Source organism: Cyprinus carpio, chromosome B2, assembly GCF_018340385.1.
Source record: "Cyprinus carpio isolate SPL01 chromosome B2, ASM1834038v1, whole genome shotgun sequence".
Taxonomy (NCBI): domain Eukaryota; kingdom Metazoa; phylum Chordata; class Actinopteri; order Cypriniformes; family Cyprinidae; genus Cyprinus; species Cyprinus carpio.
In genome coordinates this window covers 15,641,921-15,665,803 of record NC_056598.1, presented here as the reverse complement: position 1 = coordinate 15,665,803, position 23,883 = coordinate 15,641,921, and the positions used below count along the sequence as shown (strand labels likewise).

Sequence of the window (23,883 nt, the reverse complement as noted above, 5' to 3'; positions counted from 1 at the left end):
TGGCCAATAATGGATATTTAATTGAGATGTATTCCTCTAATTTACATTACCTTTGCAATAATCTAATGTTCACTTAATGATGAAGTAAAATGGCAATAATATAACAGTTAAATGTGAAAATTTATCTCAAAATTATATCCATTTTTCATACTGGAAATCTTAATTTTGTGATGCCTTGTAGTATTTAAAATGATTCATTTTTCTGTTTTGCTTTTGATTTAGTCATGTCAAGTTCATTAACATGTTCGATTTTGCTATCTCTACTGAGCACAGTATTGTCGTTATTCCGCTTGAGTCAGTTCAGCATTGATTCAAGTCATTTCAATAACTGTCAGTGTTCTGCCAAATTCATTTTATGAACAAATTCAGTTCAACTATAAAGCATATGACAAAAGTGTCATTATTCATGTTGGTTCATTTTCAATTGATGATAATACTGAATATTAAAGGGTTAGTTCACCTAGTTGTTGAGAACAAAAATAATGACTTTATTCAACAATATCTTCTGTTTCATGTCTGTCTTCGGCATGTGTTCAGGAGAGTAACACGATGCATGCGTGTGGTGCTACTGACGCAGGAGCCAGCTCAATCAGGTGACCAGTTCTTTTCTAGCCATTTATGTAGATTAATATCAGCCATTTATCAGATATCAGCAGTTAAATGAAAATAATTTTCTGTATTCTTGTTGGTATAATTCATGTATCAGTTCAATAAAATATCTTACCATTGGGATCTCTTTAAATCCTTTCAAATCTCACCACCTCTGAAAAGCTAATCCAATGTTGATTCAGGTTTTATTACAAACTTTACTTTTTTTTAACAACTAGTGATTTGCCTGAAGTTTGGTCCATGGTCAATATTTCTCACTTGCGAAAACAAACTTTCAGCTTCACACACTTCTCACACCAAACAGACACCAGAGTAAAGCCAAAGCTACCTTTCTCTGCCTTTATCTGCACCAACCACTCTAAAAAATTAATCATTATTAAAGGTTTATCAAAGTGTGTCTGGGAATTTGGATGATGCTTTAGAAGATGGATGTGTTTGTTTTTGTTTTGTTTTTGTTTTTTTTAAATAGGAAGCTGCATAGTGTAGCAACTAAGTTTGCAATCTCTAAACCTCCAACAAATTTGCAAGTACAGTACGTATGGGGTGCTCTGTTGAAGGTCTAAAGTCAGGGAACAGGGCTGGAGTACATTATCTTGGCATCTACTTGTCGCTCATGTGACTCACCCAAACAGCTAATTAGAGGCAGCCAAGCTTGCTCTGTTACCAAGCAACAGCACCAGGGGGCATTGGTGAGATTAGCAAGTTGGCGAGCACCAGACTCTGGATCGGCTGGATCAGACTGTAGGTCCTCAGCATGACTGTTTCTCTGAATCACACCTGCAGGGCTCTGCAGCTGAGCACTCCTGGGGTGAGCCAGGAACCAAGTCAAACACCCCCTACACACCTTCTGATGGTGTTAGGGGCAAAGGAACAGACGCCTCTGTTTTCTATGTACAGGGTCTTACTATACACTGCTGTATATAGAAGAAGACCAAATGTAGTCCTAAAGGTTCTGTAAATGTTCTTTAATAAAAATGGATATGGGATATTCAAACATCATGCAATTGAAAAACACTGAATGCATTAATGTTAATGATGCATTTAGATTATTAAAAAAAAAAAAAAAAAAAAAAAAAAAAGTTTTATGTGAGATAAGAACCCTCTAGAACCTTCTAAATAGGATTGATATAATAAAGAGGAACCACTTCAGCAAAACATTTCTGTTAGGAAGTGTCTCAGTGCAGAGCATACAGTTTGCCATATTTTAATAATTGTCCATATGTAGCGCTGAAGTCAGTGTGAAAATGAATTCTTTAATTTGCGACTATAAGCAAGCACATATGTGTTTGCGTTGTAATTATATATGCACGGACAAATCATTCACAATAAGACCAGTAACATGATAAGAAAATGAATTGAGTCAATTTTGATTTAATGTAGACTGACATAAATAAGACATAAAGAACACTGGACTATTACTAAATAATTTACAGTCCAGAGAACTGAATACTTCTACAATTATAGATGATTTTAAAAGTGCAGATGCTTATAAACATCAAACAAACATCATTACACAGAGCTAAAAACAATTTTATTTCTCATAATTTCATCTATTCCTGTATAATATCTCTTCTGATTTGTTGTTTTCATAAGGAAGCTCAAATCGAGGTTGTTTTAAAGCAATAAATTAGCCTCTCTCTGTGCACCTTATTCCCACAGCCAGAATATAAATTTTATTCATTAGGACAAAGAGTTTGAGAGAGTGTTTTTTTTCTTCATAAGAACAGTTATAATGATTAATACACCAGAACCAATGTGCTGCAATCGTGCTTTTTAATCTTTTTTTTTATTATTATCGTTAATTATATTGGCAAAAGCCATTCCATAAAATTCTTTTTAAGAGAAAGTAATTATCATGCACTAGTTAGGAGCAAAACAAATATCTTCCAATACTGTACAAAGTGAGACATATGAACAAATAATAATAAATGAAACACCTCACAAACCATATCTTGTGATATACAAGTTGTGCTATTGAATGAATTTTCCCAATTTTTTCAAAGATCACTAAATACTTGGTATAATCATATGTCTATCTAGACTGGATGAATCTAGATGTGAATTTGTAATGCAAACAAAACCACTCAACAGAAGTATTTCATACTGAATCCAGAAGGCTTTGCTTATCCTAATTAGCAAATTAGTTATATCAAAACCTTGGACCTTTTAGATGCCATTGGTGGGAAGGACTTTCTCATTCTAGACAGCATTTGATTGGCAAAAAAATCTGTGTAGTGCAGGATCAGTCATCAATATTTTTGGCCCATTTTCCTGAAAGAGAAAAATGTTACATTTTATATACAAATCTGTTAAAGTGAATATTCCAATCATACTAACATATAAATGACCTCAAAGCAAAAACCATTGACTAAAAGACACAAAACTCTAATTCTGATCACATTTAAAGCTCTACTGAGTTGAGCTGGACCTAAGGGAAGGGGGCTCATCCCTGTTGCTCTCTCTCTCTCTCTCTCTCTCCTCTGCCCTCCTTTGCTTTTTGAGGCTAATTAAAGCGAAAAGCAGATTTATGGGGGGGCTCCCTCTTGTCACTTCATGTTGGCAGCCCCACTTGTGACTTTCACCTTGAGGGATCTGTGCCTGTTAGTCACAATCCTCCCAGCAAATGACTCCCAACTGTTTGACAAACCACTCCAACCTGCTGCAGCGCTGTCAACTCCTTGAAGCTAAAAAAAAAAGCCACCCCACCAGTGTGGACTCAACCCTGTTCTGCCCTTTACCCCGACTGAACAAACTCAAACCCTCAATGAGCACCAATAGAATGCAAATCAAAAAATAATCTAATGATTTTAAAGGGGTCATATGATGCTGCTAAAAAGAATATTATTTTGTGTATTTGGAGTAATGAAATGTGTTTATTTGGTTTAAGATTCAAAAAACATTATTTTCCACATACAGTACATTATTGTTTCTCCTCTATGCCCCGCCTTCTGAAACACATTGATTTTTACAAGGCTCATCGCTCTGAAAAGCAAGGTGTGCTGTGATTGGCCAGCTATCCATCACGTTGTGATTGGCCGAATGCCTCAAGCATGTGACGGAAATGTTACACCTCTTAACATATTTTGATGCCTTGTCCGGCCGGAGCGACGAGACATAAACATAAAACCCATTATAAATGTGATATTAACATGATTTCCAGTTGTGTCTTCTTTTGGAAGGCCAAACAAAGTAGTTTTGCTTTCTCAACAAAACAGCGGCACACACCGCAGCCTTGAGTGAGTGGAGGCCGGAGGCCTAGAGTGAGCCACGGCCGGCTTGAGTGAGCAGAGGCGGGCATCTTGAGGCGGATTCAATGAAGGAGCGTATCTAGTGCTTGCGGCAACCACATGTGATGACCCCGGGCTGGACTCCGCTTCGTCCACGGTGAAAGCAGATTCGGCGATCCACAGTGCAAAGTTGATGTATTTCCTCAGCGACCAGCACGGATCAGCTCCAGGCATGACAAAGCAGATATTGTCCTCTTTTGGAAGGCCAAACAAAGTAGTTTCGCTTTCACAGTGAAACACGCAGCGTCTATACGACATGGCGGCAGCAACAACACTATAACGAGAATAAAAGGTACACCTTCTTTCTTTGCGTGAACATCTGGGCGGCTTTATGCACTGCATGAAAAGAGGTGTATCCGTACTAGGAAACTCCTGTATACTCCACTGATTTTCGGAAGTATCTACTAGTTCCACTGAGGGTAAACTTCTAATTCCACCAAGTTAGGAAACTCCCGTAATGATACCAATTCGGATGTATTTTGCTGAAGGGATATCCCCGTGGTATATGCAGCCATTTGTTGCCATGGCAAGTAATCCCCTGAAGAATGTTGTCAGGAGACATTTTCACACCTCAAGAGCCCTTTCACTTCACACCCTTGACACACCTCTGCTGTCCTTATTGGTGTTTTTTCTCAACATTGATTGGTTGTTTTAAAAAAAACACACCCCAAACCCTGACAACTATTGGGACAGTGACCTGTCAATTTCCTGATACTAGTATTTGATTGGTCACGGTTTTCATTTAGCCCAACCCAAGCCCTCATAGCATAGTGACTTGATTGGTTTTGGCCAGCTATGTTAATAAACCATAACCACCCCACCCCACTATACAACCCAACCCCCTCAAAAACGGAAAACAGAATGGATTCAGAATTTCTTTTTTTTAAATTAAACCAAAACACTTAAAGCATTAAATATATAAATAAAGCATTAAATATATAAATAAAACTATAGGAACTGTACAGGGGAAAAAGTACTTTTATAAAATTTAACCAAACACAAGCAATATTATAACAGTTACAAAATATAAAACGAAATATGTACACAAAGCAAAGTACTTTTATAAAATTTTACTAAACAAGCAATATTATAACAGTTACAGAATATAAAACTAAATAAACTACTTAATATGTACACACAGCACAAAGTATTTAAAATGTAACCAAACACAGCAAACACACACAATATTAAAAGAAAATAAGTTGCAGAATATGAAACTAATCTAAATCTAACCTAATAAGTATACAAAGAATAAGATAAAATAGAAGAGAATAAGTGAAAATGTGCAGTTTGTGGTGCAATTATTAAAATTGCAAAACCAGTGCAGTTTAGTTAAAGTTGAAGAAAGGAAGGTCCATCATGTCCATTTCCATCAGCCTTAACACGCTGATGATGCAAAATAGTGTAGCGCATGTCTGCCTCCAATCTGCGCTGAAGCTCCTCACAAAGTTCTGACGATTGTGGGTTCCTGTGAAATGGAGACCTCACAATCCCCACTGGCCTTCCATCAACAATGGCATCCTCCTCGTCAGACATCAGCTCCACTGTTGCAGTCTGCCAAAGCTCTCTCTCTGCATCGGTTTGAACAACCTTGGACCTGGAATCCAGCAACTGCAAAACACACAATGTGTTAACCACTAAAAACACCCAGAAATGTATCAAACTTAAAGGAATAGTTCACTCAAAAATGAAAATTCTGTCAATGTACTCACTCTCATGTTGTTACAAACCTGTAAATGTCTTTTGTTCTGATAACCACAAAAGATGGAATGTTTATAATCCAACCAATCATGAGCCCCATTGTCTTTAAAGTAGAAAAAAAAATACTATGGAAGTGATTGGAGCTCATGATCAGTTTGATTTCAAACATTCCTAAAAATATTTTTCTTTTGTGGTTATCAGAAGAAAATAACAGAATTTTCAATTTGGGGTGAACTATCCCTTTAAAGACAAGTTGATGAATTTCTTCACTTACCCGTCTTTTCCTTTGTCGGTTTTTTAGCTCCTGTTTTAATGGCATCTCTTAGCTGGGACTTTTCTGGCTGAGACAAAATTGTACTTTCTCCGAAGTGTTTTCAAAGTATGTCTTGCAACACGCTGAATAAAAGAAAAATTCAGATAAGTGACAGAAACTACACTATTGAAATCATAAGATGGACAAAATATAAGAGACTAAAATTATGGACATTAAAATTGTTAAACAAACATTTTAAAATTACCTTGTATACACTCAAGGTCTGCATCTGCAAAAGTTGTTTTCAATTCCTCTAGCAGATAAGTCATGACTGCTTGGTTACGAGGCGAACTTAATCTGTGTGGAAAGAGAGAAGTGTGTCATTAAATACATTTAAAAGGAATATGTAAAACCCCATAAACATAGCAGAAAAACAGCAGTCTTACCCAGTTTGTGTTTTCCGAATTGTGAAGGCGCCTTACAGCTTCCTGTAACATTGAATGAAAAACCCTTTAATACATGCACACATAACGTTACATTGGCTGGAAACAAAAGTTTTCAAACGACGTTGTGTAACTTACAGACTTACAAACTACAATGATTGTATGTCTTAAAAGAAATAAATCTTAATTTTCTAATGTATTTTAACTGAAATGTGAGAACCTCGATGACGTATGCGGTCGACCAACGCGACTTCCGGAGAACGCACCTGAAAACATGTTCGGGCGTGTCCGGCGGGACTGGCACGAATGGCCACCCTAAGTGTCGTAGGTTCATCTCTAACGTTTATAACAAACCAAACCGTTTGAAAATCGGTAGAAAATGGAGCAAGTTATTGTTATTTAAAAGTGCATGCACCATTAAAACACAATACTACGAGTGAGCGAGCGAGCTCCCCGTGGTAAGATGGCCGCCAAATGCGGTGCGGGCCAAACATCTAGCCTTTATTATACATATCTTTACTACTATATTGTCAGCTAAAATAAAACTCAACTTACCGCAATGCCCACGTTGTGCGCCCTCTTTATCCTTTTATGTAATGGCTCTTCCCGCGATCTTTTTTTTCCTCTTGCGGTCTTTGCTCGTCAAACTTTCGCTCAAGAGCACAAAGACGCTGGATAGCATCTTCGAGAAGAACAGTGTTTGCAGCTTGCTTCTCCATCAAACCCTCAAGCTGACGAGACACAAAGCGTTCTGACCGGAGATCAGCTGTTTCATTAAATCATTTATGCTCAGTGGGCTTGCTGCTGGTTGCAAAGCCCTATTACTCACGGGGAGTAGTAAAACTCAGGTTTCTTTTACACGCCATCACAAACAATAGTCAGTTTCACCAAGTCGCAATTCGCAAAAAATGACTTCCGTACACAATGCCGACAATTTAAATTGTGTTCGCGCGAATGATACTGTAATGTCATTGGTTGCATTCCTTCTTCTTCTTCTTTTTAAGGTTTTATTGGCGGTTGACAAGCAACAAAATGTTACCACCAACTGGTATGGAGTGTGGATCAAAATGACATTTTATATCCTCTCATACAAATTATTTTTTCTAAGATACTGAAAAAAATAAAACTGTAACATTCATTTCCAGATTTATTTTGTAAAATATCCCCTAGTATAAATCGCATTGGTTGCATTCCCTTACGTCACCGACATAATGGCCGGAACAGACTGATACTCCTGCAGCATTTCTCCCTGTGGAGCGTATTGCAGGCAGATGTGTACTTAGTACATCAACCGTGCAGTTAAGTCACACTAAAGAGAAGGTCTCGGTTGTAATTCCACTATGCACTGTGGTAGAGATTTAGAAATTTGTTTTTGTCATTGTTAATGTCTATTTTCATTTTTGTCATTATCTGTAAATGTCAACCTTTACAATAAACCTTTTTTCTTGATATACTAAAACAATGTTTGTTGTATTCCTCTTGACTAATGTAACCCATGAAGAGTCAGACATATAAAAGTAATTTTTACACATTAAAAAGGTAATCATGTCTATTGACTTTGTTTATTGAGAACATTTTTGCAACAGTCAAAATAACAAATTAAATTATATTACTAACAAGCGTGTTTAGGGGATAAGGTGTGTTGCGGAAAGTCTCTTGGCTGTGTCGCTTGATATGATATACCATAAGTTATTTTGATATAGCAATTAAACTTACATAAAATTTATAGTATGTGTCCCTGGACCACATAACCATTCATACAGGTAAATTTTTTTTTTTTTTTTTTTTTTTTTGAGTTTTACTTTATAAATATTTGGCAGAGATACAACAATAAAAAACAAAATTTTTTGAGAAAATCCCCAGTTGTCCAAATGAAGTCCTTAGCAACAAATATTAGGCTACTAATGATAAATATATTTTTGATAAATGTAGTGATCTTCACACAAACACCAATAAATATATTTACATTACTATTATTTTTATGGAACTTTTTTAATATCCTAATATTTTTTAACAACAGAAAAATCAATTATTTTTGGCTATTGCTAATGCTACAAATATAACCTACATGTGCTACTTATGAGTTTACTTATGTTTTTGTGGCCCAGGGTCAAATGTGACACGGATATATTATAAAAGACCAACTTTGGCCTGCGTGCCCTAGTTTCGGCACCTCTGGACTAGAAGTACAGTAGCTGACAGGTATCTGCAGATATTTTTACCCGAGTTTGTCAGTCTGTATCACCCAACATGTTTTGCATTCACATGTGAAAGACTTTCAGATTATGGACCTGTCTACTGATTTTCTTTGTTTCTATTTTAAAAGATTTAATAAAATGTTAGGGTAGAATCATAATAACAATAGAAACAGTGAACTTCAAATCATGAGACATCAGCAAAAACAAGCAGCTTTAAATTTCACTGACTTATGAATATGGTACTGAATTTATCAACATGCTAGCAAAGTGTGTTACATGATGTTTTTGAAACAAAATGTCTCATTTGAACTGCTACTTTTATACAATGAATGCAGCATTGAGAGATACGTGCACAACATACTGACATAGGGCAGTTGGAGACATGTTTTCAAAATGTTGAAAATATATATTCTGAAATAACATTTGTTGCATTCCTCTAGACTACATTAAACATGGAAAGTCAGAGACATAATTTTCACATATTAAAATGGTAATTGTGTCCATTGAATTTCAGTTAATTTGAATGATGCTAAGTTTCTTAAATAGACTAATTAAATTATATTAATAATAAACCCTAACCCTAACCCTAACCTCTACCTGGGGGTCATTAACATATAAAAAGCCCTTCACACCTCACACCCACCCCTCCTCACAACCAGCTGTAAGGATTCCTGGAAACTTCCACCAGTTCCTATATACATCCACATACGTAAGGTTTCTGGATGTTTCACGAGTTTACTTCTGTGTATTACCTTTCCAAGCACTCTGCCTCATTTATCTGGCAAACCTACAGTTTAGCAGAGATTTCCCATCCCGTATTTGTCCGTATACAGCTCTTTTCATGCAGTGATGCAAATCTTCCCACACAGTGTCGTAGAGATGTGGGGGCGTGTTAGAACAAGACGTTTCAGGGGGGCGTGGACGAGTCTAAACTTTTATAAAGAATATCTCTTTGGATTTGAGACTTTAGTCTCTGCAACTTTACAGATCTTCTTTATGCACCAAGAGCTTGTAACACTCCAAAGAGAAAGGAAAACTTGAAATTGCATCATATGACCAGCTTTAAAATCACAATAAGAAGAAAGTACAAGGCACAAGCTAGATATGAAGAAAATATGTTGTAAATGTATACAAGTAAACGACATCTCTCACTGTATTAGTCAGAACTTATTTCCTTACTTATGGATATGACCAGTATGTACAGTACAGGTCAAAAGTTTGGAAACATTACTATTTTTAATGTTTTTGAAAGAAGTCTCTTCTGCTCATCAAGTCTGTATTTATTTGATCAAAAATACAGAAAAAACAGTAATATTGTGAAATATTATTACAACTTAAAAAAATAGTTTTCTATTTGAATATACTTTAAAAAAAATAATTTATTCCTGTGATGCAAAGCTGAATTTTCAGCATCATTACTCCAGCCTTCAGTGTCACATGTAACATCCAGTCTATATCACATGATCATTTAGAAATCATTCTAATATTCTGATTTATTATGAGTGTTGGAAACAGTTCTGCTGTCTAATATATTTGATGAATAAAAGGTTAAAAAGAACTGCATTTATTCAAAATAAAAAAAAATTCTAATAATATATAAAATATATAATAATATATTTTCTTTACTATCACTTTTTATCAATTTAACACATCCTTGCTGAATAAAAGTATTGATTTTATTTAAAAAAGAAAGAAAAAAAAATTACTGACCCCAAATTACTGACCAGTAGTCTATATTGTTATTACAAAATATTTATATTTTAAAAACATAGCTTCTTTTTTTTTTTTTTTTTACTTTTTATTCATCAAAGTATCCTAAAAAAGTATCACATGTTCTGCAGCAGAAGCAGCAGAACTGTTTCCAACTTTGATAATGAATCATCATATTAGAATGATTTCTAAAGGATCATGTGATAACGATCCTAAAAATTCAGCTTTGCATCACAGAAATAAATGATAATTTAAAGTATAATAAATTTAAAACAATTATTTTAAATTGTAATAATATATCACAATATTACATTTTTTTCTGTATTTTTGATCAAATAAATGCAGGCTTGATGAGCAGAAGAAACTTCTTTCAAAAACATTAAAAATAATAATGTTTCCAAACTTTTGACCTGTACTGTATATATATATATATATATATATATAATATATATATATATATTTATTATTATTATTATTTTTTTTGGAAGGTCATTTTCATATAAAAAAGGAAAAAAAAATAACATGTTTTAGTAATTATAATATAAAAAAAGTCATAATTTTGACAGAAATTATGTTGTTTAAATTAGGAGATACTAAATTATAATTATGAGGAAGTCAAAAGCATGGCATACTAAGTCATAAAAATCATGATGACACAAAAAAAAATCATAAATATGACATCTCATAATTTCAACTTTTTATATCATAATTGTGACTATGTCATAATTTTTACTTTTTATATCAGAATTATGCCTTGGTATGTTGACTTTTTATGTAATAATTCATGGTGTATCAAAGGAAGCCTTTTTTATGTGGCGGAACTGCATAATATATATTACTCTTTTGAATTCACTTTTATTTTATATTTTCAGATTTAACTTCAATTTCAGCTTAGGTTTTAGAAAAACCAACATTAAATCATGTGCAATAAAAGTATTTGTATTTTAAAAAATATCTCTATATAGCTTTACTTTTATTTCAGCTTTAGTTTTTGTATTTAAACTATTCCCTTAGTTGCTAAGGCAACATTATCATCTTCATGTAATATTTACATTTAATTTTAATTCAAACTTAATTCAATTTAAAAAAAAAGTTCTATTTTTAATAGTTTTATAGTTTTTAGTCAACAAAAACAACAATGGACATGACACATACATGCAAAGATGAACCTGAAATTACCTGCCAAATAAGATACAACCACTCAAAATATTCAGACCTCCTATATTGAATCGAGAAAAAGAAAAATGTGAACAGTATTGTACTTGTGCTATTTTGTTCACTTCCAACCAAATAACTTTCTGCAGTGCACTTTTTTAAAATATATTGTTAAAGCCAATATACAGTGTCAACTGTTGACAGAGTTGAGTGCTTTCAATCCCCAAAGACAGTTGACCAAACTTCTCCTGCTCTGGAGGAACCCTGTGGGTGCAGGCGGTCTGGATGGATGAGGCAATGGAGAGGCCTGACATGATGACTGACAGCCATAGGGAACAGATGTGAACACTTCTCTGTCAACGTGGCAAAAAATGCATGTGTGTGTGAAATCTGTAGATGTTTGCATTTGCACATCTATCCGTGTGTGTGTGTGTATGTGTGTGTGCACAATATGACAACCTGGTCTCCTGAAATGAGGTGACGATACGCGTGTTTGTGTGTGTGAAGGCATATTTTCGGCAGTATTCTTGGAGGCCTTTCCTCCCCTAAGATTCTCTTTTCACACTTTCCTGCACAACACATCTGCATCCAATGACCTGACTTAATGTCTCACTCAGGCAAACAAGATTGCAGAAGTGAAGAACAAAAGACCCATCACTCACAAAAAGGGACGCTTTTGGCTCAGAGTCATTTGACAGTATGTAACGGCATCCTCTGAGAGAGTCTGGAGGTAATTGATTTTTTTCTCCTATTTTTTTTCCCCCATTTCACCCATTCTCCGTTGTCTACTAATAGAATTAAATCAGGCCAAACAGGAGAAGGGTCCTGTGGAGGTGTTGTCAAGGTGCAGTCATCAACATGCATTAGCAGGCCCTGAGAGGTTTCTTTGCGCACGCCTCATCTACCGTCTTCCTTCAAGGGATTAACAGACAAACAGCAATAACCAGGGAGATTAACACAAAGGATGGTCACAATTAGCCGTCAAACTGTAAACATCTTATAATACAAAATGCGATTAGGGGCCTTTGCCGAACATGGAAGTCTTTACATGCTTCATTAATTGTGGATGTACTACTTCTGAAGTTGTTTGTGTTGTTTTATTATTAGTTATTGTTTTTAATTTTGGGTGCTTGCTTGTTTTCTAAATCTCACTATCATGGCTAATGCTGTAAAACATGTAGAAATTGAAGTGATGCAGTTTTAATGAGGAAGAGTAATTGATGGATGCTCCCTATGAAATTGTTTTGGTAAACAAATCAAACACTAATAAAAAAAAGTACTGTGGCTGTAATGTATTATCAGATGAATAACATATGCTTTGACCTATACCATGGTACTGAATTATTACCATATTGTGTTGTTAGGGGCATTAGGTTGACAACGGGGCAGTTGTGGCCTAATGGTTAGAGAGTCGCGGGTTTGAGTCTCAGGGCTGGCATGGATTGTAGGTGGGGGGAGTGAATGATCAGAGCTCTTTCACACCCACAATACCATGACTGTGGTGAGACCATTGAGCCGTGCACCGAACCCCCAATTGCTCCCCGGGTGCCACAGCAAAAATGGCTGCCCACTGCTCCAGGTGTGTATTCATGGGGTGTGTGTGTGTATACTTGGATGGGTTAAATGCAGAGCACAAATTCTGAGCGTGGGTCACCACATGTCACATCCTTTCCTTAATTCTGTGTGCTTGATTGTTTTCTAAATCCCACTATCAGGACTAATGCTGTAAAACGTGTAGAAATTAAAGTTATGCATTTGAAATGAGGAAGAGTAGTTGATAGACACTACCTATGAAATTGTTTTAGTAAACAAATCAGACACAGGCACTACTGTAGTATCAGATAAATAAAATATGCTTTTACCTATACCATTGTACTGAATTATTACCATATTCAATCACGTAACAGTATTTCCAAAGTAATGTAGGCCTATATATCATGGTGCACAGCATTGTCATTGTACCATGTCCAAATAATAGTCATTTTGTTTAAACCACACAGTATTGCTGACTATTTTTGTTAATGAAAACAAAGTCAAAGCAGAAGGAACTATAAGGGGCCGTTTACACAGAAAGTGTTTTTGCTTTAAAAAAACTCGAGATGCAGGCAGTGAAATGGGGGAACAATGCAAGGTCTTCTTGAGATGTCTTTTTTTTTTAAGTTGTTAACTTATTTTAACTTGAGTGTTGTGTTTTTAGAACATGAGCACAATGACCAAACATGTCCATCCAGAGTGTGTTCACATAGAAAAAACAATGGAAAAGTAGTGTAATGGAATGGAAATAAGTTGTGTGAATGGCCCCTTAGTGTTTCTAAGAAACTCATAGCAGTTTTGTTTCATTCCTGAATGAATCAGTATTTTGAAGGAATAGGTTGAGTGTGATTAAAATTATATTATATAAATTAATAAAGATGTAAAAAAAGACCTACTGGTTAGTTTCAAGTGAATGCTCAAAATACATTATATTACATTATTATTATACTTTAAAATATTTAACTAACACTTTAATACACTTTAATACATTAACTAACATAACTACTGGAACCTTATTGTAAAGTGTCACAAATACTTGTTATTGAAGCATATACGTTCACAAAAACGCTTAAATTAAAAAGAAAAGCAAATGTTTTGGCATGGCAGCCAATACAAATAATTAAAAACCATTTCCTTACCTAGATCCTGCATTTGGACCAGGCTCAGTTGCAGAATCACATCACTCTGTGCTCTGTAGTGTAGTATTTAGCTATATCTGTCGTATGTGGCCACTTGTCAAGCATGAAAAACAAGTTTTATTTAAATTCTGTATATATTATCGTATATAGCTTGCAAAGTTTGTTTCAAGACAGAAAGCAAACACTGGTACAACAACACACATACAGACGAATAATAAACCAGCACAGGACTGCAAATGTTGGGAGACTAGGTGGAACCACTGAAACAATAAAGAGGTAACAAGATAGGCGGGGTCAGACAATAGACAAGAGAGAGCACATGGCACCAGACAAACACAACACAAGCCATGAGCTCACACAAAAACGGTGTCATCTGGTGGCCATCCTGGGCACACCAGCTGAAGACTGTGACAGTTACCAGCATGATATAACTCCGCACTGGACAAAAAGCGGTGAGTGTGTGGATTCCAACCTAAACACCTCTGATTGGCCATTGTGTTGTAGAAATCAAAAAACATGTCTGTGATTGGCTACGTTGCTCACCTCTGCGAAAATGCATTGTAAAATCATTTGATGCTTTCACTAAGCAGAAAGGCAGATACACTGATTGTTTGCCAAATCTATTTCATTATGCTATTATTACGAAGAAAACACATCCTAGACCAAGAGTTATGGGCAGCTTTTCCATCTAAAAGCAATCAGTTAGACTATTATACATGCTAAACTAAAGTCTGACCGTCCCCCTCGGTCTGGAGAGGGGCCACAGGGATGGCAAAAAAAGTCACTGAAAAATCCCCACTACTGTCACAGAACACGCTACACTGGTAAATCGAATGACAAGCGGAATGATACAATCAGTGAAAAGTCCCAGTGTTGTTGAACTTTTCTGTAAATACTGTATCATTATATCATTTTCACACATCATTTACTTGTAAAATGATTTGCATTACCTATTATTATAATGACGTTAATGCAGCGGATACAGATTTGTTTCATTCTAGGTTTGTTCAGAATTTCTTACCTTATCAAACCTGGAGATGGAATGATGTTGGACATCAAAAGCTTATCCATCATTCCTCAAGTGATTAAAATATTGGGGTTTCTTGGAATCAATAACTGGGATCACTAAATCTTCTCCTCATCAAATGTAAAAGATGAGAGAAAGCTGTATGATTTGTTGCTCATCTGTTCAGAAAGATACCTCAAAGAGCTCCAGGACTCGGATTCAAGTCTGTGTTCATCCTTCTCATTACAGGTCCAGACATTTTCATACTTTAGAGATGTTTCACTTTTTTCTAATTCTGGAATGAAAGAAATATAAGCAAAAACAAAATTTGTTCAGTTCTGTTTTGAAACTAAAGGAGTACATAACATATTTGATTTTTGGCAAGAGAGAAAAGGAGAAAACTTGAGACTGACTAATTTGACATTCAGCTGAGAAATGTATTTATTTATTTTAGCTAGAATCTGTTCTAATTTGAACTAAGTCCAGTCTTGTTTACCTGTTATTTCTGTTTTTCCATATCTTCACCTCATTTCTCCAACAATTTTTCAGCATTTATATAATCCCAAATGAAAAATAAATGTACTAAAATGTATTTGAAATGCATTTATTTCATGATAAGTATACTACAAATCCATATTTACATATTTATGTACTTAATATAAATACCTTGCAATTATACTTTTAGGATACTAAACTGGTATACTTAAAAGTCTTCTAAATTGGAACAACTAATTTTGTATTTAATGCACTTTAATTTTGTGGAAGTAGTGCTAAAGTGGAACTTTTGCAAGTATATTTTAAATATCTTGCAGTTAAAGATATTATTCAAAGATCATACAATCCAAACAGTATATTCCAAATATAATTTTTATATCAGTAAGTCTTGAGTGTCAATAAATATGTTATGAATATGTTATGTTACTACTTATGAAATAAATGTATTTTAAATATATTTTTACTAGGGTTATCTGCCACACCTTTCAAATATATCATGGCATACTGTACAGTACAGTCATACCAAATGATAATATGCAAACAGTTTTTGAACTTATCCAACCAACTGTGTCCTTTTGGCTGCAATGCCTCAGAGTTTTTCAGTTTTTCAAAGACTGTTACTATCCGAAACCTATAGTCTTCCTTTACATTCCCTGTTTTTGCTGTAAAAATGACAGGGTTCACATAACAATGTGTTCTATGCTAAGTCAGAACTGTGGCTGAGGTAAAAATAAGAGTTCTTTCATGGCCGTTTTTGAAAGAGGAGATAAAAGGACTCAATAAAAATCTTCTTGAATCTATCCCTCTTCAGCAGAATCACAATACTGACAGATGTGTTACCTCTTGTAATTCATCCACTTTTTGTTTCACTCCATTCATCCCCCTTACAGGAGCAGAGCTACATGGCATGCGCTGGTTATTTTCAGACAGTAATATATGCATTTTAAAGACTTTGCCTTCATTTGAAGAATGCAACGGTTACCCACACCGAGATATCAGAGAAACGTTTGAAGTGGGTGCTCTCCTGCCCGCCTTTGTGTTCTGGGCTTGTAATATGAATGAATAATGTATCAGGGATTAGAAATTCATAATGCTCTTGTTTTCACCTTCCATGAAGCTTCCCCTTCTCACATATCCCTGCGCTGGCCTGTGAGTAAAATCTCATTATGGCAGATTCCCTGAGGTGGGAAGGGCCAGGCCTCGGGAAACGGGCCGGACGGCACTGGGAGACTGTATGGGTGATGGAAGCTGGAGGAGAAGAAAACTTTTAATCACCTTTCACCAAAACCACTCCGCCAGGGAAGGCAGGTTGTGTTATGGGCTGGAAATTAAAAGAACAAAAAACAAACAAGCAGAGTTTGTTCCTCTCTTCTGATGCCTGTGGTGTTTAAAGCTTCTAGGGAGAAAAAAAATTCAATTCTGCTGAGCAAAAAAACAAGATGACGTCTGTGAGGCACATCACCATGAGCCGCTGTGAACATTTATAGAAAGTAAGAGTGCTGGTGACAGGAGCTTAACTGCACTAACAGCTTCTAGAAGGTGTTAGTGATCGGTTTACACCACGTTTTACAAACCAAGTAGAAACCCGTGGGCAGGGCTTACAAAGAATCTTCACACATAAAAATGAGGAACATTTCTTTCACAACATCTACAAAGCAGTTTTGCCTGGTAATGAAGAATATCCACAGGGCATTTTTTTCAGGATTGTTCATAGGATATGCTGATTAGAGGTGGGAGAGAAAGCCCTGTAGCTAATATTCTCTGAGATCATAATTTCACAAAAGTAAAGAAAACTGTGGCTGCATCATGCAGAGGAGAGTTGGGAAAAATCTGTCAGTGGCAAATAGCATTAAATCTAGCAAACTGTTTTATGCTCACTACATTTTTAAATCAAAAACAGAGTAATATTGTGAAATATCATTATAATTTAAACTGACTGTTTCTATTTTAATGTATTTTAAAATGTTATTTATTCAGTGATGACAAAGTTGTGTTTTCAGAAGCCTTTACTCCGGTCTTCAGTGTCACATAAAGTCAAATCTTTAGAAATTATGTCACGCCTTCAGAAATTATTCCAGTATGCTGATTTGCTGCTCAAGTATCACCATTTATTACTATTATTAAGGCTGAAAACAAATTAAAACAGACTTTAAATAAACAGAATTTAAAAATAACCACTTTATATGAAATAAAAAAAAATGTTCCAAACATTATAAATGTCACTTTTGATCAGTTTAATGCATCCCTGCTGAATAAAAGTATTATGATCCAGAAAACACTTAGATATGATCCAGAAAAAATCTCATTGATTGATAAAGGTTTTATTAGATTGTCCTGGGATTCCATCAGCATCTACCTAATGGTTCTTTCCTTCATTCGCATGCATTCTAAATGGATTTGTTTCAGCACTATTAACACCAAAGGTTTATTGTGGCGATAAAATGGCTGTTTTTGAAAAGAGCAACATTCAAAGTAAGCTTTCTTAACCACACTTTATTCCTTTGGTCATCTTTTGCATCTTCACTTTGCTGGTTTGGGAATAAAAGGAAATATTTCTCTACAGGAATACCTCCTCTTCTGCACAAACATTTAGGTAAAGCTAATGTTTTCTTTTGCAAGCATAAAACCCAATAAGGAGCGATAACATACTGAGAGGAGTTCAAGAGGTGTAGGAGATGAGCAAAACAGTGGGTTACAGATGTTTAGTGAGAGAGATTTATTAAATTAATAAACTTAGCCCTCTCAGGATACAAGAGGGAAATTGTGATATATTTATTTCATTCCTGTGGTTATTATTTTCCTAAAATACTGGCGCTATAAATGTATTAAAGGACAGAATACAGAGCCAACTTGCCTTAGTTCAAGTAGGGCCAATGCTTGTACTTTGCAGAAGTTGCTGCTGACTTGCCCAGTTTCTGTCATAGAGATCTGCAAGGAAGAAGGGTGGTAGGTCACCATGGAAACCCAGGATATTTCATGTCTGTAAGCCACCTAGGGATCAATGAAATATTAAACTCAAAGACCATTCCGCAAACTAAGAGTATTAATAGTACCCCAACTTCTAGCCAGTGTGCTCTACAGCTGCAATAATTTGTAGTTACACAAAAAGATAGAAAAGAGAAAGATACTTTATTGATCTCTGAGGGGATAACTGTGTAACTTAGTTATTCTGCTGATCATCCTACAAGATAGTTAGAAGACAAAATGTGAGTGTTAGTCAGTGCAGTCACTCCTTTTTTAATATCAAGACTTTGATTCTGATGTTGTATACACACAATGTCATGCTGTGCTTTTCTGTCATTTAAACAACATAACAAAATGCCTTTCCGTTTTTCTAACAACTGTGAGGATGGAAAACTGAACGAGAGAACATAGCTGGCTCACAATGTGCAAATACAACAAATCAGCTCAAATTAAAATAGATTACAAACAGACAATCCATCCTTATTACCCAGACCAAAGAGAATAGATTGATTAGATCTAAATGAAGCAAGGAGGAGACATCAACACCTATAAAATCTGGATTAACAAATATTGTGCAGTTGCTGTAATCATAATCTAATGAGTTGGATTTCATTTCAGCATTGTTGTAAAATGCATATGTAAAAATCAGATATAGCACCTTTAAAAATCATAAAAACTTCTGAGTACAAAGTGATTAAACCTTGTGATGCATTGTAAGAAACTCTTATGTTTATTTTTTTTTCCTCACCCACCTCAAAACATGAAACAGAATGATATTGTTTGATATCGTATATGATAAAAATGCACTATAAATATCAATGCTTTTCTAAACAGTTGCATTCAACTTACGGGAAAGAATAGCAGTGGGTGCAATTTTTGCTGAGTAAAATTAATTTTGTTTCAGTCCTGATCAGTTTCAGGGTCGCTGGACTGAAGCAAAGCATAGCAAAAAGGTACACTAGCTGATAAAGAGGTGATTTATCATTTAAATTGAGGCCATAGATAACTACTTGATCATGCTTTGAGAATGTACATGCTGGAAAATATAAATGATAGCATTAATAACAATAATGCACAGATTTGATTTCTCAAGCGTATTTCTTATTTCTCAAAGTCAGTAGAATTCCAGCAGTCCTGCTAATTTCTTCTCTATCTGCAGGATTAACGCACCGGGGGAGGCATATGAAATTACAGACGGGATTAACATTCACATTGTCTGTTTTACCTTGGTACAACCTTGATACTTTTGAAAATAATCTTCATAATAAATGCGTTTAACAGCATTTTCATGAAAGTGTCTCCTCACATGCTAGCAGTTATACAAATAATAAAGATTTACCAGAAACGTACTCTTGCGATCCTATATGTTTTATGTTGGATGCATGTCACCCCTGCACTTACAGATAAATTGAATCTGTCCATCACAAGATCTGAATGATTCTGCCATTTTTATTGGTGGAACCTCCAAATTGAACTATGATTTATGATGTAGTCCAATGTAATCTCACTTATAGAGGAATGTGGACCAGCTTTAACAGCCTATTCACAGTTTTCTACAAGCTAAATTTCATAAAATGACAGCTGTCATATTTATAGCATCAGATGTATGCTTTTGCTAATTCAGCATTTATTGCAGGAAGCTTGTTTATATTAATATTTATTTTATCATATCTTCTCAATATTTGGTAAGTCATTTTTCTTGTTAGTCAGTTGATGCAAGTACAATCAGCAGACAATAAAAAATGGACAATAAAAAATTGTTGATAAAATGTAATGAGTTTAATCAATCATTACTAAAGCAAATAAAAAATGAAGGTAAAAAGCAAAATGAATGAGATATTTCTCATTAATCACTAAAAAGAGAGGTATCTGGGTTGCCAAAGCATCTCAAGAGAAGAAGCCCAGTTACAGGATACTATATCATGCATTTGCATGGTAAATACATCATAAGCAATAGCAAATAACTAGATTTAGGTGAAGCTGAGAGTAATTAGATGTTGTAACACATTTAAAAAAAAACAGAAGATACACATCTCGCTTACAAGTGTTAAAGCATGAGCATTTACTGATATATATATATATATATATATATATATATATATATATATATATATATATACATATGCATATGCTGAAACGAAACATAAACAATCAACATAAAAACCTAACTAAAACAAAAACACATAAAGGCAACTAACAAGAAAGGTAAAACATATCACACAAATTTCCTCATTCACAATCAGTAATAATAGCCTATTAAAGATGCTGTCAGGTAGAATTTATGATGTTAAGCATTACAGCCTTGTAACATCAGTGTTTCCTTATTATCAGGGTGTTTTACAAACATAATCAGCACAACAGACTGGATTCATAGGAAAGGTACTGGTGGAGCAGCAATTCATTTCGGGCAACAGAACTCGGTTTTAATTTTACCAGTGTATAATTAACCTAAATGGCCTGAGGTCAAATCATGATTACTGTATTTTATCAAATGGTAGTGGTGCTGCTCGGCTTCATTTTTAAATGGCGCTTTATCTGTGTGAAAGCTTGCAGTAAAGCATGATGCAATATCTTCTGTAGCCTAGTTTGTACAATGTCTAGCATATTTTATTCAGTCAACTCTCAGGTGACTGTAGAAACCCACTTAGAGTCTGACTCCTCATACAAACCCTCAGACAGCGGAAGAGTGGAGATATACCCACATGCATTGCCACATGTGATACAATAGCTCACTGCCATATTGAAAGCTTGATAACAGTGTTTGGACTTGAGTTCCTTAAAGGTTTCCTGCATTTAAATGTCTTTTGACTGGCCAAAATGAGTAGGTTATATTATATATATCCTTCTAATACAGTAGAATGTGAAAGAAGTCCAGCGAGTATGAAATGTGAAAGCTTATTTTTTGTTCTGCCAATAGTTTTTATTCTTCAGGCTAGCATGTTATGTACCAAATGTATCTTTTTTCATATTCCAAGGACTTTTTCAGTCAATAACTTTATAATTGGACCATATTTGCCCAACTGCACAACTATTTGAAGCAAATGCATCGACAACCTGCTATTTGCTGTCAGCATTTGTTAGTACTCTTACAAAAGAACAATAACACTCACCTACACCTCAGCACAACCTTAGTTTTACAGTCTGTTCTATTTCTATTTTTGAGCTTTTGAATGAAAATATCATACCGTACGGTAGTGGATATAACGGACACACTCACAAAGCACCAAATGTAAATCTGGGCCTTCAAGAAACTTTTCAGTGTTAGTTAGATTAAATAGATTAACTAGAGTTAAATTAATTAGATACTACATATAATTTAATAGGAAAGTGTAAAATGTAACACATTTTATTGTTGCAGAGTTTATTTTATAAATTTTTTAAAAACTGCTTTTTATCACTTTATTCAATTGTGTTTCTTGTTACATGGAACTACTGAACACAGATATAGATGTTTATTTTAAAGTGCAAAGAATTATCTATCTAACTATCTAAAAATGTGTATCTAACAAAGTTCTGTAACAAAGAAACATGTGATATGTGTAAAAATGTGTCAGTAGAAAAGTTTGGATATTGGGACATTCCCAGTGTCTTGTTTGAGTCAGTGATTCACTTACTCACAACTGACTCAGCTAACAAAAATATTACCTTTTTGCTAATGTTCCTATTTAATTATGAAAGTTAGAAAAGTTAGAATATATATATATATATATATATATATATATATATATATATATATATATATATATATATATATATATATATATATATATATATATATAATTTTTTTTATTATTATTTTTTTTGTGCGAAAGTTAATGGTACATTACATGTTATAATTTTGCAAACATTACAGGTACATTACTTTTGAATGTTCTCTGAACATTCTGAAACAAGTAGCAACATTCAAAAATGTTCAATGAATGCCCAAATAAAACATTTCAGCTACAAGATATTTTCATCAATGAAACAAAAATAGACATATATCAACAGTACCTTGTTGTTTATTGAACTATTGACATTCAAAATAACAACCATTTAAACTATGCAAAGGTTTAAACATAAGGCCCTGAATGGAAAGCAAAATATCTAGAGTAGCAGTTAACAGGTTGGTTCATTCATAATAGAGTACCTGTTCGTATCAAGTGTAGCTTACTGTTGACCATCTGTTACATGAAACATAAAGTAGATGTTTTTGAGGCAGCAGGCCTAATGTTACTCCGCTATGGGGTTTTCAGGCTGAATGGCATTTTTCTCTGACCTAATAACATAGCTTGTGTTAAATGTGCACTTGTAAATGGTTAAAGAGTTAATGCAGGTGTGGATAGCTTTGGAGAGGTGCTGATAGTAAATGTGCTGCAGCAGGCTGAAGGGTTAACGGCCGACTGCTCTTTTCCAGTGGGGGGTTTCTCTCTTGCCTTTTCCCTGTAGTAAAGCAAGCTGAGCACTGGTCAGAGATGCCCACTGGCTCTCATTAAGAGATGCCAAATCATTATGGATCCCTTCCCTTCCTGCAAAGCTCCCCTAAACCTCTGGCGGCTCACAGCTGTGAGCTATCATTAGCAGATGACAAACCCCATTAGAGTGCCCCCTCTCTGGGCTGGAGTGGATCTGACAAGCCCTCTTTAGCCTTCAACCAGTTCAAAAGCAAAAAAAAATAAAAAAATAAAAATAAATAAAAATAATTTTTGGTGAATACACCAGTACAGAAACTCAACAACACAGAGATATTTCCACAATATTACGTATGCACATAGCCTGGTTTATATAGCCCCCTTATTTTTTTAAAAAGTGTGTGGCAATTTGTTCTTCTGGTCTTCTGCATCCAGTTATTTTAGCAGTGCAAAAATAGCCTGATATGCTGCTTGATATTGCAAACTAGTATTTCTTATCAAATGGTTTTAATTTGTTTTTATATTCGGTAACACTTTATTTTAAGATGTCTTTGTTACACATGGTACATGTACTTACTACAGTATTAACACAAAATTATGCATAATTACATGCAATAACCCTAAATCAAACCCTAACCCTAAACCTAACCATATAGTAAGTACATTATTATGTACAAGTATTAATTAATATAACTCAGTACTTAAATGTATAATTACACTCATCTTCATAAACACACTGGTTTGTGGCGCAAATAGTAATAGTTTACTGCACTTATTATTCTAGTAGCAGAGCAGCTTATGAATTTGTACATTCAGAAAAAAATAGCTTACTTCCGTGTTGCAAAATAAGGTGGATACAGACATGCAGTACATAGGAACAAGTGGGATTTTTTTCTTTATTCCTTATTTTTGGCACTAGCTTTTTAAACTACTTTTCCACAGAAGTTGGCATGGCAAATGGTATAATCATTAGGTGTGTATTTTGAATTGTGAAACAGT

At 34.8% G+C, this 23,883-nt stretch overlaps 1 long non-coding RNA gene across 1 annotated transcript; it reads right to left on the bottom strand.

Moving 5' to 3' along the window:
* Positions 1 to 5,946: 5,946 nt before the first annotated feature.
* On the bottom strand, positions 5,947 to 7,270 carry LOC122136198. The gene is made up of 4 exons (XR_006154011.1): positions 6,849 to 7,270; positions 6,297 to 6,338; positions 6,116 to 6,207; positions 5,947 to 5,993 (listed from the first exon to the last, which is right to left on the bottom strand). It is a non-coding gene; the product is annotated as an uncharacterized LOC122136198 (long non-coding RNA).
* Positions 7,271 to 23,883: the final 16,613 nt, after the last annotated feature.